This window comes from Lactuca virosa, chromosome 9, assembly GCF_052849685.1.
Source record: "Lactuca virosa cultivar CGN04683 chromosome 9, Lactuca_virosa_CGN04683_v6, whole genome shotgun sequence".
Taxonomy (NCBI): Eukaryota; Viridiplantae; Streptophyta; class Magnoliopsida; order Asterales; family Asteraceae; genus Lactuca; species Lactuca virosa.
This window is the reverse complement of record NC_136434.1, coordinates 278,030,974-278,052,096: the sequence shown is the minus strand read 5'-3', so window position 1 is coordinate 278,052,096 and position 21,123 is coordinate 278,030,974.

The following is a 21,123-nucleotide window of genomic DNA, read 5'->3' as shown; positions in this document are numbered from 1 at the left end:
TGATCTTCTTAAGTTCGTCTACTTTGTTATCAGCTGCCTTGGCTTCAGATGTGATGGCTTTCTCAGGTTCATCAAACAGTAACATGAAGTCCTCATATAGGTTGGAAATGGGAGTAACGACTGGACTGGGCTTAGGAAAGATTTCTTGTAGTTGACTTTCGTTTGACTAAATCCTCTTCAGATAGTTGTCATCAAACGTGACATAATAGGTTTCTTCGATTTTCTTTGATCGTTTGTTGAGAACCCTATATGCCTTAGAGGTCAGTGTGCACCATAAGAATATTCCCTCGTCAGCTTTCACATCGAACTTGTTTCGTTGTTCCTTAGAGTTGAAGAGGAAACACCTGGAACCAAAGACGTGGAAAAACTTGACATTAGGTTTGCGATTATTTAAAATTTCATATGGAGTAATTGAAAATCACTTATTCAAGGTGGATCTGTTTTGGGTAAAGCAGGCGGTAGCAATCGCATCTGCCCAGAAGTAGAGTGGAAGACATGCGAACGTTAGCATGGTTCGTGCAGCTTCACACAACGAACAATTTCATCTTTCAACTACACCATTCTGTTGTGGAGTGTAAGGAGCAGAGAAGTTATGTGCAACTCCCTTTTCAGCAAGAAATTCTTCAAACGCTTGGTTTTTGAATTCTAGCCCGTTGTCGCTGCGAATGTTGCGAACCAACTTTCGCAGTTGAAGCTTGATTTTCTTGATGAAATCCTTGAGCTTTGGCGTTGCATCAGATTTCTGTCTAAGAAAGAACACCCAAGTAAAACTTGAAAAATTATCTACAATCACTAGAATGTACTTACTACCACCAACGCTTTCAATAGCAGAAGGTCCACAAAGGTCGATGTGTAGAAGTTCCAAAGGTTCGATGAGTTCCGTGTTCACGATAGATGGATGACTTTTTCTACTTTGATTTCCCATCTCATAGGCAGCACACAAATGATCCTTGTTGAATTTCGATAGAGGAATTCCTCGCAGATGATCACTAAGAACAAGCTTGTTGATGTCTTTGAAGTTTAAGTGCGAAAGACGCCTATGCCATAACCAACTTTCGTCTAAGGGAGCTTTTGTAAGCAGGCCAATGGTTGGCTTCCCTCGTATTGGGTTTAGATTTAACGGATACATCTCACCCTTTCTTTGTGATTTTAGAAGAATAGACTTAGTTTTCTTGTCAATGATTTCTGATCCTTCGTCATCAAACGACACCTTCAATCCAGTCCCCACAACCAACTGCGAGACACTAACAAGGTTGTGATGTAATCCTTCAACGTAAGCCACTTTGCGAATTGAGAAATCTCCATTCATTATCATTCCATAGCCTTTTATTCTTCCAAAGGAATTATTCCCATACTTTACGTTTCCACCATCCTTAAGAGCCCTGAACTCTCGTAGCTCCTCCTTCCTTCCTGTCATGTGACGCGAACAACCACTGTCAATGTACCATTCAGTGTCGAACTGTTCGTCATGAATTACCTGCAAACGTTAAGCAAATTTAGGAACCCAAAGTTTCATGGGTCATTGTGAGCCTTTTACAGAAGAGGAAAAAGTAATGTCAAGATCAACCAAATATGTTCGTTTAATGAGTGTTGTTTTATCTTTTCGTTTGATGGTAAAAACTTTCATTTTGTTATCTTTTAAGTTCATTTCTTTAGAATCAGAAGATTTGTGCTTGGTGTTAGCTTGATTCTTAACGGACTTCTTTTCAGTTTCCTTAGTGTTAGCATTCGTTGTCTTGGTTGGAACTTTCGGCTTTGAAACTAGTTTTCCCTTGCCTTTGATATGATTGGGTTTAGACTTCGTGGATTGAGAGTGATAAGGCTTTGATCTCTCCATTGGTTTCTTTGTGAAGAAGGGTTTTGGAGTCCCCTTCTGCCGAGAGTCCCTGGAACCGTGAGAGCAGCAATGTGAACATTGACTGGGATTTACCTGCGAAGGTACTTTCGCATTGAGATTTCTTTTATATCTCTCATTTCTTTGTCGTTTTTGATCTGCAAGTTGCTTAGACGACTTGTGAATGTTCACATTTGGTTTTGGTCTTCTCACACTAGATTCTCTCTTCACTGGTTTGGATTCAATGCGAACTTCTTTGGTACCACTTAGGCTACCTTTTTTCAAATGCTGAGCGATCGTTAAGGGGTTCAGCTACGTATCTTCCCTTCGCTTTCCATGAGGTCCTTTCAGATAAGCCAACGGTTTCATCAACATTATCTATTGGGGCTGACCAGAACAACTCATCGCAACCATCCTTGTTATCCTCATCGACAATGGACATTAATTCGACAGTTTGAGTTTCGGTCACTCCATTAACTTTAAAAACTTGATTTGGAGTAGTTTGGACCTTTGGAAAAAATAGTTGCTTTTTCTTTCAAAATTTTTGGTTTATTTTGAGAAATTCTTGCGAACTCAACTGAATTTTCAGAAATAAGAGCTTTCGCAGGTTTAGGTTCGTTTTTTAATAATTCTGAGCAATCAATCTCATCCTCTACAGAGATCTCACTCATATCATTATCCTCATCGAATTCAGAAGTGTTTTCAACATCCAATTTATTTTCTGAACTCAACTTAGCATTTAATGAGTCAAATTTCTGTACAGTATCAGATTTAGTCTGCTTTTTATCATTTTCATCCAATATTTGTTTCAACATATTTTTGTGGTCCTTGGACTTAATGTAATTTTCGATTCGTTCAAGTCCATATTTGTATGCATCAGAGGTTTCTTTCAGACAAAACGATGGATTCACATTTGTAGTAGTCTGTGTCTATTTCATCTTCCTTTAATTCGAGAAATGGCAAAATCATCTTGTGGATTTTCTTACCAATTTCACAATGAATATGAAGTTGAGTGAGATTAAAGTAAAGTCTTTTTGCAATTAAACAAAAAATGTTTCGCTGTTTCAAAAGCATAATATTATCTCTTTGCAAATAAATAGATTCATCCCTAGACTTAGACATATCCGACTCTATCTTCTGAATCTACATACGCCTCTCATCACTCTTGGATGTAGCCCTGCTCAATTGATCAGTCAAGTTAGAGTTTGTCAACTGGGTTCACTTTAAACTATCGCTTATACTTGAAAAGGTGAATTTTAACTCGCTTAGCTCAGTTTCATATCTAGATACAGGAATATTAAGAGTTTCAAGAATGGAATTTACCTTATTGATCAGCTGTTCGCACTCATTGATTTGTTCTGGAACAGGTCGTGCGGCAAAACAGCTATCATCCGTTCTCTCACTTTCGCTAGCAATCTCCTGCATCTGCGAACTTCCATCAGTCACCATTAAACATCTCCATGAGAACTGTGAACTTGTTTCTTTCGCTACGAATGCCCTTCCATGTGTAGGCTTGCGAACTTCTTCATCCTCGGAGTCTGTCGACCAGACTTCCACTCCTCCAAACTCGCCTTCAGCCATATTTTCCTACACAATCAACGCAGGCATAGAGTTATCATTAGTTTTCTTTCTCTTGATCTCCTCCAGCTTTCTCAGATGGTAAGCTTCCTCATCCTCTCCTTCATTCTTCTCATTCTGCCTTCGCCTCATGCACTCCTTGGCAAGATGATTTTTGCCATGACAATAGTTACAATCGTATTCGAAGTCACCAATCAACTTTTTATCCTTCTTCTCTTCCTCTTTCTGAGAACCACTCATGTTCTCATCTTTCACTTTATCCGAGTTATAGCTTCCCTGCCAGTTTCTGTTTTTGCTTGAGGGAAACTTCTTTCTAGCAAATCGCTTAGGGTTTGACACCATTAAAGCGAAATCTTTGTTTGAGAGCTCATGTTCAGAGTGATCTGATCCAGATCCGTCATCAGTCATTGTCTTGCCTTTTGCAACCAAGGCTAAAGATCCCATTCCAGAAACCACCTTCGCTTCTTTCGTCACTTCACTCTCTCGTGCCTTCAGAATACCCACAAGCTTCGCAAGAGTATAGTTCTTGAACCGTTCGTGCGCTTTAACAGTTCATACTACTGCCTTCCACTCTGATCGCAGTCCGTTCATGAACGTGACCTTTTGCTCAATCAGTTCACATCCTATTCCATGCTTCATCATTTTGCTGAGAAGATGATTATATTGATTGAACGTGGCAGTCAATGTTTCTTCAGGATTTTGAATGAATTCGCCAAACTCGGATAGCAAGAGCGTTTGAGTCGAGTGCTCTAGATCTACGTCTGTGGAGTAGAGCTCTCTCAACCTATCCCAAATGGCCTTCGTTGTGTCACAAGAGCTCACGAGACGGAAACTATCTACTTGCAAAGAGAATCTTATGATTATCATTGCTTTAATATTGCTCATGAGTTTGTCTTTCTCGTCTTGAGGCACGTCCTTCACATCAAGGAGCAGTTGCTTGTATTCTCTCCGGGTTTTGATTTTTCTTTTGGTCGCTGTATGAACAAACGGACCTAGAGTGATTGCCTCCCAAATCAGATAACCATTATCATCTGAGCCTAGAACATAATCTTCAAAGTGCATCGCCCAGACTTCATATTCGTGAGGAAAAAGAATCGGGATCCTGGTTGTTGATCCAATGCTGCTTGAGATATTTAAGGAGTTGATGTTGGAATCGTCGTGTTGCATGGTGAAAAATCTTTCGATACCTGTAAAGAATCAGACGTGTAAACAAAGATTGTTTATAGGGTAATATCAAGATCTCTTTGAGCTGTCAGAATGATGTAGAAGACGACCGAGTTAGATCCTATATTAACGGAAACCCTAAAACTCTATAAACAGAAGAGATGCGTATAGATTACACATTCTCCTGCTCTGATACCAATTGTTAGGATTAAAACCTTAAAGATCGAATAGATTCAAACAGATAAAGCACAAAAACACGATATTGATCAAGCAGGTGCTGAATGATTAACAGTCACGCCTCAGAAGAACTCGATGAAGAATTACTTATGTAGAGGCGTAAATTAGGGTTACAAAGATAATATCCGAGTTAACTAAAATACGATGCATGCATGCACCTTATATACTCTAACCCTAGCAATTAAAACGAGTGGACAGGCCCAACTCGTTTATACAAAACGGACTAAACAAACATGCCAAATGACGCAATACCTAATACTCAACACAAGTCAACTCGGACCCTCTCCGATGTTGCCACTAGAGCTGAACCAAGGGCACCTCTTTGTTCCTCAGAACCTTCACCTTTCGATTCAAGATCGCAATCAGCCTCTCAATATAATTCAGGCTCGCATCCACCTGAATGTCCTCTAATGGCACGACTGCCGTCTCATCGGCTACACAATTCCTCAGCTGAGACAGGTGGAAGGTGTTATGGATCTGACTCAACTCTGCAGGTAACTCCAACCGGTATGCTACCTTACCCACTCTGGCGGTCACTCTGAAAGGACCGATGTATCAGGGCCCTAACTTGCCCCGTTTCCTGAATCGGATCACCCCTTTCCATGGGGATACCTTCAGGAAGACAAAGTCTCCAACCTGGAACTCTAGCTCGGATCGTCGTCGATCTGCGTAACTCTTCTGGCGACTCTGGGCTGTCAGTAACCTCTGTCTGACTTGCTGAATCTGCTCAGTCATCTTCAGTACTATCTCAGTGCCACCCATCACTCTCTGTCCCACTTCTCCCCAACAAATAAAAGCTCAAAAGGAGGCATACCAATACTCGAATGATGGCTGTTGTTGTAAGAAAACTCAGCCAGGGGTAAGTAAGTGTCCCAACTTCCTCCGAAGTCCATAACACATGCACGCCGCATGTCCTCAAGCGTCTGTATCCTCCGCTCGCTCTGCCCGTCCCTGTGCGGGTGGTATGCTGTACTGAAATGCCAACGCGTGCCCAACTCCTCATGAAATTTCTTCCAAAACCTGGAAGTGAAACGCACGTCTCGATCTGACACAATCGAGGTCAGCACTCCATGCCGTGCTACCACCTCTCTCACATAGATCTCGGCCAGTCTCTCTGCAGAAGATCTCTCACAAATAACAAGGAAGTGAGCACTCTTCGTCAGTCGGTCCACAATCTCCCAAATCGCGTTAACTCCACGCGCAGTCCTCGAAAACTTGGTGATAAAGTCCATAGAGATCTGTTCCCACTTCCACTGGGGAATCTCGAGAGGCTGTAATGGACCATGTGGATGCTGGTGCTCTGCCTTAACCCGGCGGCAGGTCAAGCACCTCTCAACTACCCAAGCCACATCCCTCTTCATACAGGGCCACCAATAATCTCTCTTCAGGTCCAAATACATCTTTGTGGCCCCGGGATGGATCGAGAATCTTGATCTATGCGCCTCCTCCATCAATACACGCCGAGATCCGCCCGTATAGGGCACCCAAATCCGCCCTCAGAAAGTCATATTACCTTGATTATCCGTCACAAACTCAGACACCTGCCCAATCACCCGCTCTATCTTGCGGTTTTCCAGTCTCACGGCCTCCACCTGGGCCTATCGAATGGTTCTAAGTCTGGAGTCATCACCGTCATCCTCATACACACATATCAGATCGGGGCACTCTCTACTCTACCACTCAGGGTGTCGGCTACCACATTAGCCTTGCCCGGATGATACAGGATCTCACAGTCATAGTCTTTCACAACATCCAACCACCTCCTCTGTCTCATATTCAGGTTGAGCTGATCCATGAGATACTACAGGCTCTTGTGGTCCTTGTACATGGTACACCAAACCCCGTACAAATAGTGGCGCCAGATGTTGAGGGTGAACACCACCGCCTGCAGCTCTAGATCGTGGGTGGGATATCTCATCTCATGAGGCTTCAACTGCCTCAATACGTATGATATCACGTGCCCCCTCTGCATCAACACCGCACCCATCCCTGAAATAGATGCATCGCAGTAAACCATAAACTCCTCCACCCCCTCAGGGAGGGCTAACACCGGGGCTTCGCATAATCTCTGGCGAAGAGTCTCAAATGAGGCCTGCTGCTCGGGCCCCCAAGTAAAAGTAACACCCTTCCGGGTCAATCTGGTAAGTGGGACGACAATCTTGGAGAAATCCCTGATAAATCTCCGATAGTAGCCGACCAAACCCAGAAAACTCTTGATCTCAGTCGGGGATCTCGGCACCTCCCATCTCATAACAGCCTCAATCTTGGTCGGATCGACCAATATCCCATTCTGGTTTATGAGGTGCCCCAAGAACTGGACCTCTCGTAACCAGAAATCACACTTGGAGAATTTTGCATAAAGCCTCTCCGTCCTCAACACTCCAAGAATCTCTCTAAGATGCTCCTCATGTTTCTCTCTGGATCTCGAATACACTAGGATATTGTCGATGAACACGATCACCGATCGATCCAACATAGGCCTGCACACCCGGTTCGTGAGGTCCATGAACGATGTCGGTGCATTGGTGAGCCCGAAAGGCATCACCACAAACTCGTAGTGCCCATAACGAGTCTTAAAGGCCGTCTTCTGAATATCCTCCTCGCAAACTCTCATTTGATGATACCCAGATCTCAAATCAATATTGGAGAACCAAGATGCCCCTTACAATTGATCGAATAGATCGTCGATCCTCGGAAGTGAGTAACGGTTGTTGACCATCAGTTTGTTCAACTCCCGGTAATCAATGCACATCCGGTGTGAACCATCCTTTTTCTTGAAAAAAAGGATCGGAGCTCCCCACGGTGAGCTACTCGGTCTGATAAAACCTTTCCCCAGCAACTCCTGGAGTTGTGAGGATAACTCCTGCATCTCTGGTGGCGCAAGGAGATAAGGTGCCTTGGCGATAGGCGCCGCTCCCGGAACCAAATCAATCCAGAACTCCACCTGCCTATCGGGAGGCACACCCGGTAACTCCTCGGGAAAAACATCCGGAAACTCACATACTATCAGAACCTCGGCGATAGAACTCGGACTCTCTGTAGCAACCCGCGTATCCATCACATATGCTAAAAAGCCCATGCAACCCTGCTGGAGACTCTGTCTCGCTCTGGCAGCATAGCAGAAAACTGATCCAGATCTAGTACCCTCCTCGTACACCGTAAGTACTCCCCACTAGGGTCTCGTATAGTCACTAACTGTCGCTCGCAGTCTATCACAGCTCCAAATCGACTCAACCAGTCCATGCCCACTATGACACATACATCACCCATAGCGATCGGTACCAGATCTATCGGAAACTTAACACCAAAAATCTATAGTATACACTCTCGGATCACGTCAGTAGCAAAAACTGCGTGCTCGTCGGCTATAGAAACCCTCAGAGGTCGACTCAACGCCTCACGTCGGATACTGATGTGACTACTAAAAGCTAAGGACACGAAGGATCGACTCGCACCCGAGTCAAATAACACCAAAGCAGGTACAGAGCTCACAAGAAAAGTACCTATACACAATCAGAATATAAGCACAACATATCTCAAAAGAATATAATTAAGAATACATACCGGCCACGACGTCAGGTGTTGCGCGGACCTCCTCCGCTGTCAGCTGAAAGGCTCTCCCACGAACCCTCGGTGTCTCGGCCTTCGCTGGCCGACTCTCAGTAGCACGTAAAGCAGCAGGTGCAAAACCCTGTGCTGATACCTGCACAAGCTGAGGGCACTCGACCTTCCGATGGCCGGTCTGGTTGCAGTGAAAGCAAACTTAAAACCCCTTGGGGCAATCCTTCGCCATGTACCCCTCTTTGCCACATTTGGAGCAAATCCCCGCACAGCACGACCACTCGTGACTCTTTCCGCACTTGCCACAAGTGCAGCCCTTCTGGCCCCCAGCTCTGGTATCATCGGGCCTAGCCTGCTTCGTCGCTGGCTGCGACTGCACTGGTCTCCGGTCCCTACCTCGGGACTCCTCCTCCTCCCTGGTCTGCAGTTCAAGCTCAATCTCCCTCCTCCTGGCATTTGCCTGAAGCTCAGCCAATGTCCTGTATGACGAGTTTGCCACAAAGTTTTGTATATCCCTCCTCAGTATGCTCAAATATCGGCTCACATGTGCCTGCTCAGTGGACACGTGCTCATGGCAAAACATCGCCCTCTCGTGAAACATCCTCGAAATCTCAGTCACTGACTCTGTCTTCTTCTTGAGAGACAGAAACTCCTGTGCCAATCGTTCCCTCTCCACTGGGGGAACATACTCGTCTCTGAAAGATCTGCGGAGGTAAAGTTGGTTGTCACAAACTTCCACTAGTCCTTCGCTCCCAAGCGAAGCTGGTTCAGCGCAAACCAAACTATCAAGTGATCTGGGCATAAACATGTGTAAAAACATCCCTCGATATCATAGATCCATCTCATCGCAGCACTCGGATCCTGTGTCCCATCAAACTCTGGTGGCTTCGTGTTGCTGAACTCCCGAAACAACAATGAGTCACCTCCCTGTGGCCTAGCAGCGGCGACAGTTGCGGTGGCTGCAGCAGCAGCGGCCTGAGTAACAGCGGCATACCACTCATTAAAAGTCTCAATCAAGGTGGTCTTAATAGACCCAAACATCTCAGGAATCTCTGCTCGAATAGATGCGGCCACCTCATCGTGAATCATCATGTGGATCTCATCATCACTAGTCCCACTGCGCTTGGGGTTGTGGCGTGAACCCACCATGATCTCTCTGAAACACAACACAAAATCATCAGAGACTCGCTCGAGCATACTCACACTCGATCACTCATCCCTACTCGTTCCTTAGCATCCTAAAGATTCTTACTTGGTTTGCATACATGTTTGGTGGTTTCATTAGTATGGGCCCAATACAACCTTCCACAACAGGCCTGTAGTCACCCCAAGTCCTCCTCCTAGGATTCTAATTCACAAGTACTCTATCTCTCACGAATATCAAACTACTCTCTTAGTAGGCTACTCATATGCTCATATAGGTATCTCTTCCTAGATTATCTCTCGACTCAGAACTCAACACATACTCAGAGCAAATAACTGATAACACTGATCAAAAGCATCTCCCAGACTAAGGCATCACAAATCAGGAAACTCTAGCCCTAGAATATGAAATACCTAGCCTACTCTCTAGCATGCATCTCTATATCACATAAGTATCTCATAAATATCTCGGAAAATAAATAGTTAAGGGTATTTTGGGAAACCACCGTTCGGGCTCTGGCTGATTGTACACACTGCTCCTTCTCGTTTTCTCTTGAAATCTCTTACTCGGTTTAGCAAAATCATTTCTTTTGAAAAATCTTTTTTTTTTCAAATCCTCAGTTTGAGTCCAGACATACCCGAAGGTGCATCCGAATCCCTCAAACCAAGGCTCTGATACCAACTTGTAACATCGTAAATTTTCAACCAAAATTTTCATTTTAAAAACACAATAAACTCATATATTGTATTTTTATAAAACCATATGTATCTAAAAATGTCAACATCAACACCACAAATAAAGTCAAATCCCAGAATCCTCGATAAAGTATCGAACAAGTGTGTACAATCATGTCGGCGCCTTCCAGCGGCCCTGAGAGGTACCTGAAACACATCACACATAACACGGTAAGCACGAAGCTTAGTGAGTTCCCCAAAATACCACACATAACTCATTAGCCTCTCATGGCTATACTCAAATAAGACCACCTCCGGTCAATGTGTCTCAGTGGAACCCTCCGGTCCCATAACTCGGGTGGACCCTCCGGTCCTAACTTAGTAAGCTCAGAATAATACACAACATAAACCACAAAGACATAATGCAGGATATCACAATACTCAATATAAACACAAAAGACCCTCCGGTCACACACAAAGTTACCACTCTAGGTAAGTATAGTGAGAAGACTCACCTCGTAAGCTAGCAAGTAACAATCTCGTACACGGAATCTCGAACTAGCCTCCGCCTAACCCACAGAATAATTATATCTAATTAATATTGTACTCATACTCAAAATATACCAAAGGTTGCTCTCTCTCTCTCTCTCTCTAACTCTTGGAATGGGTAAAAGACCATTTTACCCCTCAATGGTCTCCATTACTCATGTTGACCAAACCCTAAAGTCAACAGAAGTCAAAATCGAGTCAACAGTCCATGTTTGACCTGACTCGCCGAGTGCACCCATGTGACTCGTCGAGTCCACTCGTTTTCCTCAGAAGTCTCGTGAAGTTCCAACTCAGCTCGTCTAGTTAACCCCCAACTCGTCGAGCTTTCGTATGATCAAGCTTATCGGGACAAACCCTAACTGACTCGTTGAGTTGGCTCATCGACTTGGCGAGTCCATTCAGACTCATTTCTCATTCAGACGATTTCAAGGCAGAAAACCTTCCCAAACTCTAGATCTACACTCTCAAGGCTCGATTATCACGTAAAGTCACGAGCTTTACGTCCATGCATGGCAGTTAGGGCTTGAAATGCCAAGAACATGCTCTATTAAGGGTTTTTCACTCAAAGGCTCTATTATGGCTGAATAAAGCAGGGAGGTTTGGACACTAGGGACCTCTCAAGGTCCAGATCTGATGTATATGAACTCAATACACTCAAAGTCCCATTATTAGATGGGAAAAGCCCTAAACTCCAATAATGTGAGATCTACCCAACAAAATGAGAAAGGTGTGTACTTTTTACCTTTCACAGAAGCTCCTGGATGAAATAGCCACTAATCTAACAGCCTCTTGTCGTCCCTTGGCTTGGAATCCTTCCTTTCTCTTCAAAAGACGCACCAAACACTCAAAGTTAGCTCAAATACTCTCTCTTAGCTCAATGGCCGATTAGTGTTTTCTCTCAGTGAAGTTGGGCAGCTAGTGAGCCGCAAATGAGGCTATAAGTGTCCTTAAATAGACCGCAAACCCGGGGATTTAGGGTTTCATCATTCAGCGTCTACTCGGCGAGTCGACTCTCTGACTCGTCGAGTAGGTTACTAATCCCACGTGGCCAAACACGACTATACTCGACGAGTTGTAGCACCAACTCGTTGAGTTGCTCAATAGTCCTCAAAAATAAATAAATAAATAATATACCTGGGAGTCTGGATGTTACAATTCCCCCAATAGAATCAGACTTCGCCCTCGAAGTCATGCTCTGGAAATAGCTCTGGGTACTGCTCTCGCATCTCGGATTTCGGCTCCCAAGTTGTTAGGATTAAAACCTTAAATATCGAATAGATTCAAACTGATAAAGAACAAGAACATGATATTGATCAAACAAGTGCTGAATGATTAAAAGTTACACCTCAGAAGAACTCGATGAAGAATTAGTTCTGTAGAGGCGTAAATTAGGGTTACAAAGATAATATCCGAGTTAACTAAAATACGACGCATGCATGCACCTTATATACTCTAACCCTAGCAATAAAAACGAGTGGACAGGCCCAACCCATTTATAGAAAACGGACTAAACAAACAGGCCCAATGACGCAATACTTAATACTCAACAATCTCCCCCTTTGCGTCAATGGAGATCACGGTCCATCAATTGGTGATTCGCTTCTGCACTTCGTAGACTTTGGGAATGAAGCTCAAAAGCAGCTTGCGAACCTAGATATACCACAAGATCATATCCGAGAAAGACTGTACATCTTCCTTATTGTTGCCCTTGAACTTCTTAACCAGATCCAAAACAAACTCCAGACACACAGTAGTATACAAATGCTTATCTTCAAGATAGAAGTATGACTTGTGACGATCTGCTCCTGCACGATCTCTAGACGAGTATACCACGAACCATCCTTCCTTGTAAATTTCTCTTGGCTTTAACTTATCAAAGTCCTTCGGAGCTTCCTTAGGACCAGCGCTCGGTTTCTTCCTTAAAACAGTGGCAATATCCACATCCATCGATCCAACTTCTTGAATGTATGACTTGATCATAAGTTGAAGATGGGACATCATAGGTTCGTACTTCTCCTTCTCTCGCAGCAACATGTTAAAAAGCACCATCCAGTCATGGGGGTTAAGGCAAGGCAGGTCTGCGAGGGTAAATTTGTAGGCTTGACAAGTTGATCCTCTCGCAACCTTAAACTTTGCATTGGGAAATTTTTCGGTCTCAATCGGCCCCGTGACTTTCACAACAACAATCTTGTTCGCACTCCAAGTTTCAAACTGGGGCTTCATGTGCTTCAAGTAAAATGCGAACAACATTTGATCTGCCCTGCTGTCAGTGAATGGTGCATTCGCAACCTTTACAAAGGCACGAAACCTGAAAGCCTTCGGAGTGATTGGAAGGTCGAGTTGCGAATCCTGAGTGTTTTGAATATCAAAGGAGGCTACTGGATCCAACCAATATTGGCTTGGTAGATCCACGGCTTCGTTTTGAATACGCTTTAAGGTCCACTTAGGCAATAACAAAATTTTGCTCTTGAGAGTGGCCTGAGCTTCCTTTTTAGCCCTTTCCGTTGCTTCTGCTTCCTTGACGATGCGAGCATGTTCATGTAATTGTGCTTCGCGAGCCTTCCGCCTTTTTAGCTTAGCTTCATCAGGCTCTTCGTCTTCATCGTCATTGCCAATAAATGGTTCGTTTTCAAACATTTTTTCTTTCCCTTTAGGCTCTTACTTGAGGACAGGTTTTGCAGTGGTTTTGGGAGGTTCGTTCCTTTGAGCATTGGAGCCACCTTCTCCCCCTTGTTTCGAAAAAGACTCCGGTTTTGAAACACCCACCAAACGGTGTAACATAGCAAACACTGGGTGGAGCTTCTCACTCAAATGCATGGCACTTAGGGCTTGAAATGCCAATAACATGCTCTATTAAGGGTTTTTTCACTCAAAGGCTCTATTATGGCTGAATAAAGCAAGGACCTTTGGACTCTAGGGACCTCTCAAGGTCCAGATCTGATGTCCAAATCTCTATATGAACTTAATACACTCAAATTCCCAATATTAGATGGGAAAAGCCCTAAACTCCAATAATATGAGATCTACCCAACAAAATGAGAAAGGTGTGGATTTTTACCTTTCACAGAAGCTCCTGGATGAAATAGCCACGAATCTAATAGCCTCTTCTCGTCTCTTGGCTTGGAATCCTTCCTTTCTCTTCAAAAGATGCACCAAACACTCAAAGTTAGCTCAAATACTCTCTCTTAGCTCAATGGCCGATTAGGGTTTTCTCTCAGTAAAGTTGGGCAGCTGGTGAGCCGCAAATAAGGCTATAAGTGTCCTTAAATAGGCCCCAAACCCGCGGATTTAGGGTTTCATCACTCAGCGTCTACTCGGCGAGTCGACTCTCTGACTCGTCGAGTAGGTTACTAATCCCACGTGTCCAAACACGACTCTACTCGACGAGTTGTAGCACCAACTCGTCGAGTTGCTCAATAGTCCTAATAAATAAATAAATAAATAATATACCTAGGAGTCCAGATGTTACACTGCCAACTCTGGTTTTCTTGTTGCGACTGATGGAAACAAGTCGTTGACCAATAATTGGTTACCGATCACTCATTTTTTCAAATATACTAATCGATCCAGATCGTAGCTAAAAAGGAACGGAAGGGTCACTTCTCACCAGGGACCCACCACCTGTACTGCTATCAGAACCCATCTAAAAACTGAATCTCAATACTCTGTTCTCAGACACAATAAAATGATCATGCCCGCTTGGAACTATCCTCTAACATCTATACTCATAAGCCCCTACTTGTTCTCAAATATCTCTCCCAACACCGGGTACCAGGTCAACTCTCGAGTCAACAGTTGAACCTCCAAGGCTATCCTTGCACACCCATTACAACGAATTTATAGACTCCCTCTCACAATAGCTATCTCAACCCGTCATGACACACAAAGTCACAAAGTTCGCTCCACCTCAAGTGAATCACTACGACCCCATCTGAATTGGTCTCACCTCCGACCTCTGTCCTCTGCCACCTACTACTTCCATGCATCTTGTGGTCCTTCCCAAACGAACAAAGTGACCTGCACGGATCTAAAACGTCAGATGGAAACCATTACCTCTCAAAAGGTAACCCATTCGGAAATTCGGAAACTTATCCTGCCTACTCATTACACAAATATGGCCAAAATCAAGCTCGGGAGCCTGATTCAGCAGAAAAATTAGAACCACTCATCTCCAATCTTATACTCAACACACGCCCCATGATCCACAATCTATGTGTACACCACTTCTCCATTCAGGATGTACCGATTACCGCCCATCACGGAGACCCCAGTCTCTCCCCTGGTCCAGCCTCCAGTTTCCCAAAGACTCAATTGGTAAGGATACCCAAGCCTAAAAACTCCTCTGCGTCATGCTCTGACTAGTGAATACTACGGCGCCCCGTAGTTACAACATCCTTTCTTATTGACTAATGAGTACTACAGCTCCACGTAGTCTTAAGACACTACCTCACGGACTCATGAATGCTACGGCTCCCCGCAGGTTTACGGCAGTCTCCCACTGACTCATGAAAGCTACGGCTCCCCGCAGGCTTACGACACATTCCCACTGACTCGTGAATGCTACGGCTCCCCGCAGACTTACGTCACTCTCTCACTAAATCGTGAAGGCTACGACTCCCTGCAGGCTTACGTCACTCTCTCACTGACTCGTGAAGGCTACGGCTCCTCGCAGGCTTGTGGCACACTCTCATTGACTCGTGAATGCTACGGATCCCCGCAGGCTTGCGACACTCTGTCACTGACTCGTGAAGCTACGACTTCCCGTAGTTTCATAATACTCTCTCACTCGCTATGGGCTCACCCCACGGTTTTTCCCTGACAGTCCCAAGTGATTACTCCCACTCGGATCCACTCGCTCTCTTATCACCCCACAATCTCATCCTCGAGTCATCACCCCACTGAGTCCACTAGTTCATGCTCCACGGTCCAATCATAGATAGGTACACACACCCACCCAGATTAAACATCACTACTCCTGACGACAATCGTCGCAACAAAACACTTTCTCTCGTTGTAATTCACATTCTTGATAATCCCGTTTGATGACAATTAGCTGAAGGGCTCCCACTGGAACAATAGTCACCCGGTACTCCACTTTCCATCTCACAAACTCAAGTCTCAAAATAATCCAAGAATTTAGGGCATCATACTCGGATACCTCGGTACACCATCACAGACCCTCACGATCTCTTGCCTCAACTACTGATCTTCCATTCACGGCATCATACTCGAATATCGCAATGCACCCTCTCAAAATCTCACAATGTCTTGCCTCGACCACTGATCTTCCACTCACGGCATCATACTCGGATACCGCAATATACCCTCTCAGAATCTCACAATGTCTTGCCTTGACCACTGATCTTCCACTCGTATAACTCGTAACCTCGAAATACTCTAACTCACAACTTGAAACACAGAGGAATCGTCAATGACTAAGAACACGTTGACGACAATTCGAAACCCCATCCTCTACTACTCAAAATCCATGCAAGAATACTCATACCGACTCTGAAGTTGGTTGCCAAAACAACTGCTGCCCTTCCTGGAGTGCATATAACAACCCATACATCAAACTAGAAATTCCAACAGTCGAAACTGGACCTCAACGAACCAACCGCCTCGAACTCAACCACTACAAACTCGAAGAGTTCCTAACCACCATAAGGTCTCTAACCAACGGCTACTCGTTGTAAATACACTCATCCTTTCCTGAACACGTACAACATGCATCATCTCGCTCTGCACCTTGCCTCATCCACCAATAACCCAAGTCTCATGTGTCCACACCGCAGATCTCCATAACCAGTTCTCTAACCGCCCTTGAACAGATTGCTGATCCTCTCAATAGAATACCCAGTTGTCCCCCACTCAGGGTTTGAACCATCACCAATTGGCATACCAACAGTCCACTCCATAGACTGTTTCACCAGGTGCATCACACTTGACTCTTAGAATCGTACAATGTAACACTCGATGATCTTCCTAATAGAGACCAAGCAACTCCAAATATCCCGAATCCCAGATGAAATCCTCAGGACCCTTCCATCGTGACTGCCTCTAGTCATCCCGAAATCTCATAACGACACACCGCCGAATATCTCAACCGTCCTGAACTAGTCACAACTCTTAATCTGGAAGTAATGCACTATCACACACCGCATCTCCGATCCCTCAACCAACATTCCATCGCATGGATCATCATAGAAACAAGAGACCTCGCTCTCACAGTTGATACATAATGTAGAGAACGAGGGCCGCCGCCCCGGTATACTCCTCTTGATCACCTGAAACTGCTGCTAAAAAGTATGTCTGACTCGACTAAGGCATCTCCTTGTCCTCATCCATTCCAGTCCTCATGAATGACTCTTTCACGGTATAAGAAATACCTCGCAACAAACATACCACAATTACTATGGTGAAAATATCGCAACTATATGTGCTACCCCTCGGGGGTTACCTCCAAACTCTGGAATCGGAAGCTCGTTATCTCTTTCGCTCCATACGAGAAGCGGAAATAGTGTCATTATCGTCACAGAATGTGACATCTCAACCATCGGTCGATCACTCATCCCGGACCGCAATCCTCCTCCGCGTATCACCTCCACTTTTACTCAAGTCCTGCGACTCCAACTAGAAGCCCACCAGTCAACTCATCGGGATCGAAACTTAATTACCTCACAAGGTACACTCTATCGAAGCTGAATCGACATGGCCATCCGGCCCCACAGTTTACCATATCCATTTTCAATCTGAACACCCATCGTCGGATAACTGGTAAAGATGAAAATACACTCTGTTACGAATCATGGTACCCGAACCATGTTATCTCCCCTATACTTGGTATTTAGAACCTCGGGGATTCTCCCTGATTCGAGTATGGGTCCTCTTCTTTTAGTAGTACGGGCCCATCTACCTGCCATATCTACCCATACTTTCCACACGGATCGTCCCAGATTTCCTAAGTAGCTGCTCAACCTTCTCGATCACCAATCCCGTTGCACATGGTCGCTCTCCAGCGAATACTCTCCTCTATCAGCGTAATCATCTGACTAAAGTATCTCCCTAGACTCTTCCTAGGTTCTCACACTTCTCTGCCATGAGCTCCTGAAGAACTCCTTATGATTCCAGCCATCTACCTCCTGAATATGGTCATATTCACTTAATAGCCGACTCCCATCATCAAGAGTTCTACAAAGCACGAAGCAAGCAACATTCAGGCATCGAATAACCTCTACCAACACGAAAAACCACACTGGCATATAACTCCTCCCGCTCTATTCACAACTCAAAAGGCATTGACGGTTCAGGCAACCCTACCCCTTGTCACATCTAACTACCCTCTTAGTAGATTCCTCAAAAGCACATCTAGGTATCTATCCTAGATTATTCCACTACTCAGAGCTCTCTCTAAAAGATTCCTGCTAGATACTCCTACCCAGCGCATACTCAAGGCACATAACAGATAGCAACAACTCCTAGGCTAAGGCATCACAAATCAGGCAACTCTAACCCTAAGATATGAAATACCTAGCCTATCATCTAGCATGCATCACTAATATCTTATAAATATCCCATAACAAAAATAAGTAAGGGTATTTTGGGAAATCACCATTTGGGCTCTGGTTGATTGTACATACTGCTCCAACTAGTTTTCTCTTAAAACTCTTTCTCATTTTAGAAAAATCATTTCTTTTGAAAATTTTTCTCGAATCCTCAGTTTGAGTCCAGACATACCCGAAGGTACATCCGAATCCCTCAAACCAAGGCTCTGATAGCAACTTTTAACACCATAAATTTTCAAACAAAATTTTCATTTTTAAAACACATAATTCTCATTATCACATTCCAAAAACCACAAGTGTCAAATTGTCAAAACACAGTATCATAAATCGTTTGATAAAAATCCAGGATCCACAAAACATAAACTCCATCTCAAATGTGTGTACATTCAAGCCGACGCCTTCCCGCGATCCTGAGAAGTACCTGAAACACATATCACATAACACGGTAAGCACGAAGCTTAGTGAGTTCCCCAAAATACCACACATATCTCAATAGCCTCTCATGGCTATACCTCAAATAAGACCCTCTGGTCAATGTGTCTCAGTGGGACCCTCCGGTCCCACAACTCGGGTGGACCCTCCAGTCCTATCTCAGTAAAGCTCAGTATAATACACAACATAAATCACAAAGACATATAATGCAGGATATCACAATACTCAATATAAGCACATAAGACCCTTCGGTCACACAAAGGTTACCACTCTAGGTAAGTATAGTGAGAAGACTCACCTCGTAAAGTAAAGCAATGTATCCCACACATGAGCTGTTGGTCTAATCCCCGCCCCTCCATGGCCTCCAAAATCCACAGTTGACCAGAACCCTAAAGTCAACGGAAGTCAACAATCAAAGCTGACCCAACTCTAAAAGTCAGCAGAGGTCAACACTCAAGTCAACAGTCCATGTTGATTAAACTCGCCGAGTACAGCTCATGAACTCGTCGAGTCCCCCGTAACTCAGTAAATCGCGATAACCCGAATCTACTCGCCGAGTCACTAGCCAACTCCTCGAGTCTATACAGCGTCCTTAAGACCAGGAAAACCCTGCCTACTCATCGAGTTGTCTCATCAACTCGTCGAGTCCACTCTGAAACCAAAGACGGAAAAAACACCCTCTCAACTCGTCGAGTTGTCTCATCAACTTGCCGAGTCTGCTACGTGTCCAATCAATCGGGTTAAACCCTAACCGACTCGTCGAGTTGTCTCAACAACTCGTCGAGTCCATTAAGTCTATTTCTCATTCAGACATTTTTGGATAGAAATAAGGTCTCATACTCTGGATCTAGCCTCCTAAGGCTGAATCATCACGTAAATTTGCAAGCTTTACGTTCATACATGGCATATAGGGCTCAAAATGCCAAAAAAAGCTCCATAAAGGTCTTTATGCTTGAAGACTTGCCCAAAGCTTGATAAAGCTCGAATCTTTGGGCTCATAGGGACTAATATAGCTCAGATCTGTAGTCTCAACTTCCATGACCAACTCAACAACTCCAAACCAAAGGATGGATGGGATAAAGCCCTAAAACTCTCTAGAAAGAGATCTAACAAAAGGAATGATCAAGGAGATTGCTTTTTACCTCCCATTTACAGCTACCACCGAAAGAACACTGGATCCAAAGCTTCTTCTCATTCCAAACCTTCTTGTTCTTCAATCCTCTTCTAAAAATGCATTTGAACAATCAAAACTGCGATTTCCTTTCCATTTCAACTGAGATTATGTATAAAGTTTTGCAAAAAATTATTAGTTTAATTGTTATTTCATTGGAAAATTTCTTTAAAACTTGTCTAATAAAATGAATGAATATTTTGTTTGCATTGTAACCGGTGGGAGGTGGAAAGTTATTGAAACAAATCTTGAATACGTATATGCACATGAAGGTATTTCTTAATTCTCTTTGATATTTTCTGAGTATATTAGTTATAATGAGTTTGTATCTTTGGTGAGAAGGAAAACCTGTTGTTTAGACAAATATAAAATTAGTCTTCGTTTCCATCATTCTTAATTGAATCATTATATAGTCATAGTTGAAGACATGGATGTTAGAATGTCGATCAATGTAATCAAATCGATTGGAGGAAGGGTTGTGAAAGTATTTGTGGTGGCTGATGAAGGTGATGCGGTTACGGAGGGTGGCTAGAGTGGAAATGAGCCGGTTGCTAACTTATGCAGCGATAAAGGGAGAAACAATCCAATAGGTGCTTTCATGACTCCTAGTGTACCTCAATTTCATAGTGTTGCTAAAAATGTTAATGTGAGGTATTCACCTATTTACTATGTGGATCATGAGAATTACAAGTACGTTGGTGATGATGATGTTGGTACATATCTTAATGACGTGGGTGGTCGTTGTGTTGATGTTACCGAACAAGAAGTTAAAGTTATGAATAGGGATGTAGTAGATAATAGTAAAAAGGAAAAAGTAATGATTCAAAAAGATGAAAATGTACATGGATACGGGGATTATGTTGATGTTGCTGATGTAGCTTTAGATATAACTGACTTAGAAAGCAATTCTGATGGAGATGAGTTGGGTGATGAAGTTAAAGCTATGTTTCCCGATAACCTGTTTTACGGTATGTCCCCTGTACCAGCATGTCCAATTGATGTTAATGAAGATATCCTAGCACAGATGGTAGACATCAATCATCAAAATATTGAATGTCTTAGTATATTTAAGAACAAATACCTTCTAAAACGGGCGATTGGGAAAAAATTTCTTCGCGAAGGTTTTTAGATGAGGACAAGTAGATCAACCAAATCAAGGTATGAGGTTGTGTGTGTTGGGAAAAATTGTTCTTGATTACTAAGAGAAAAAGGAA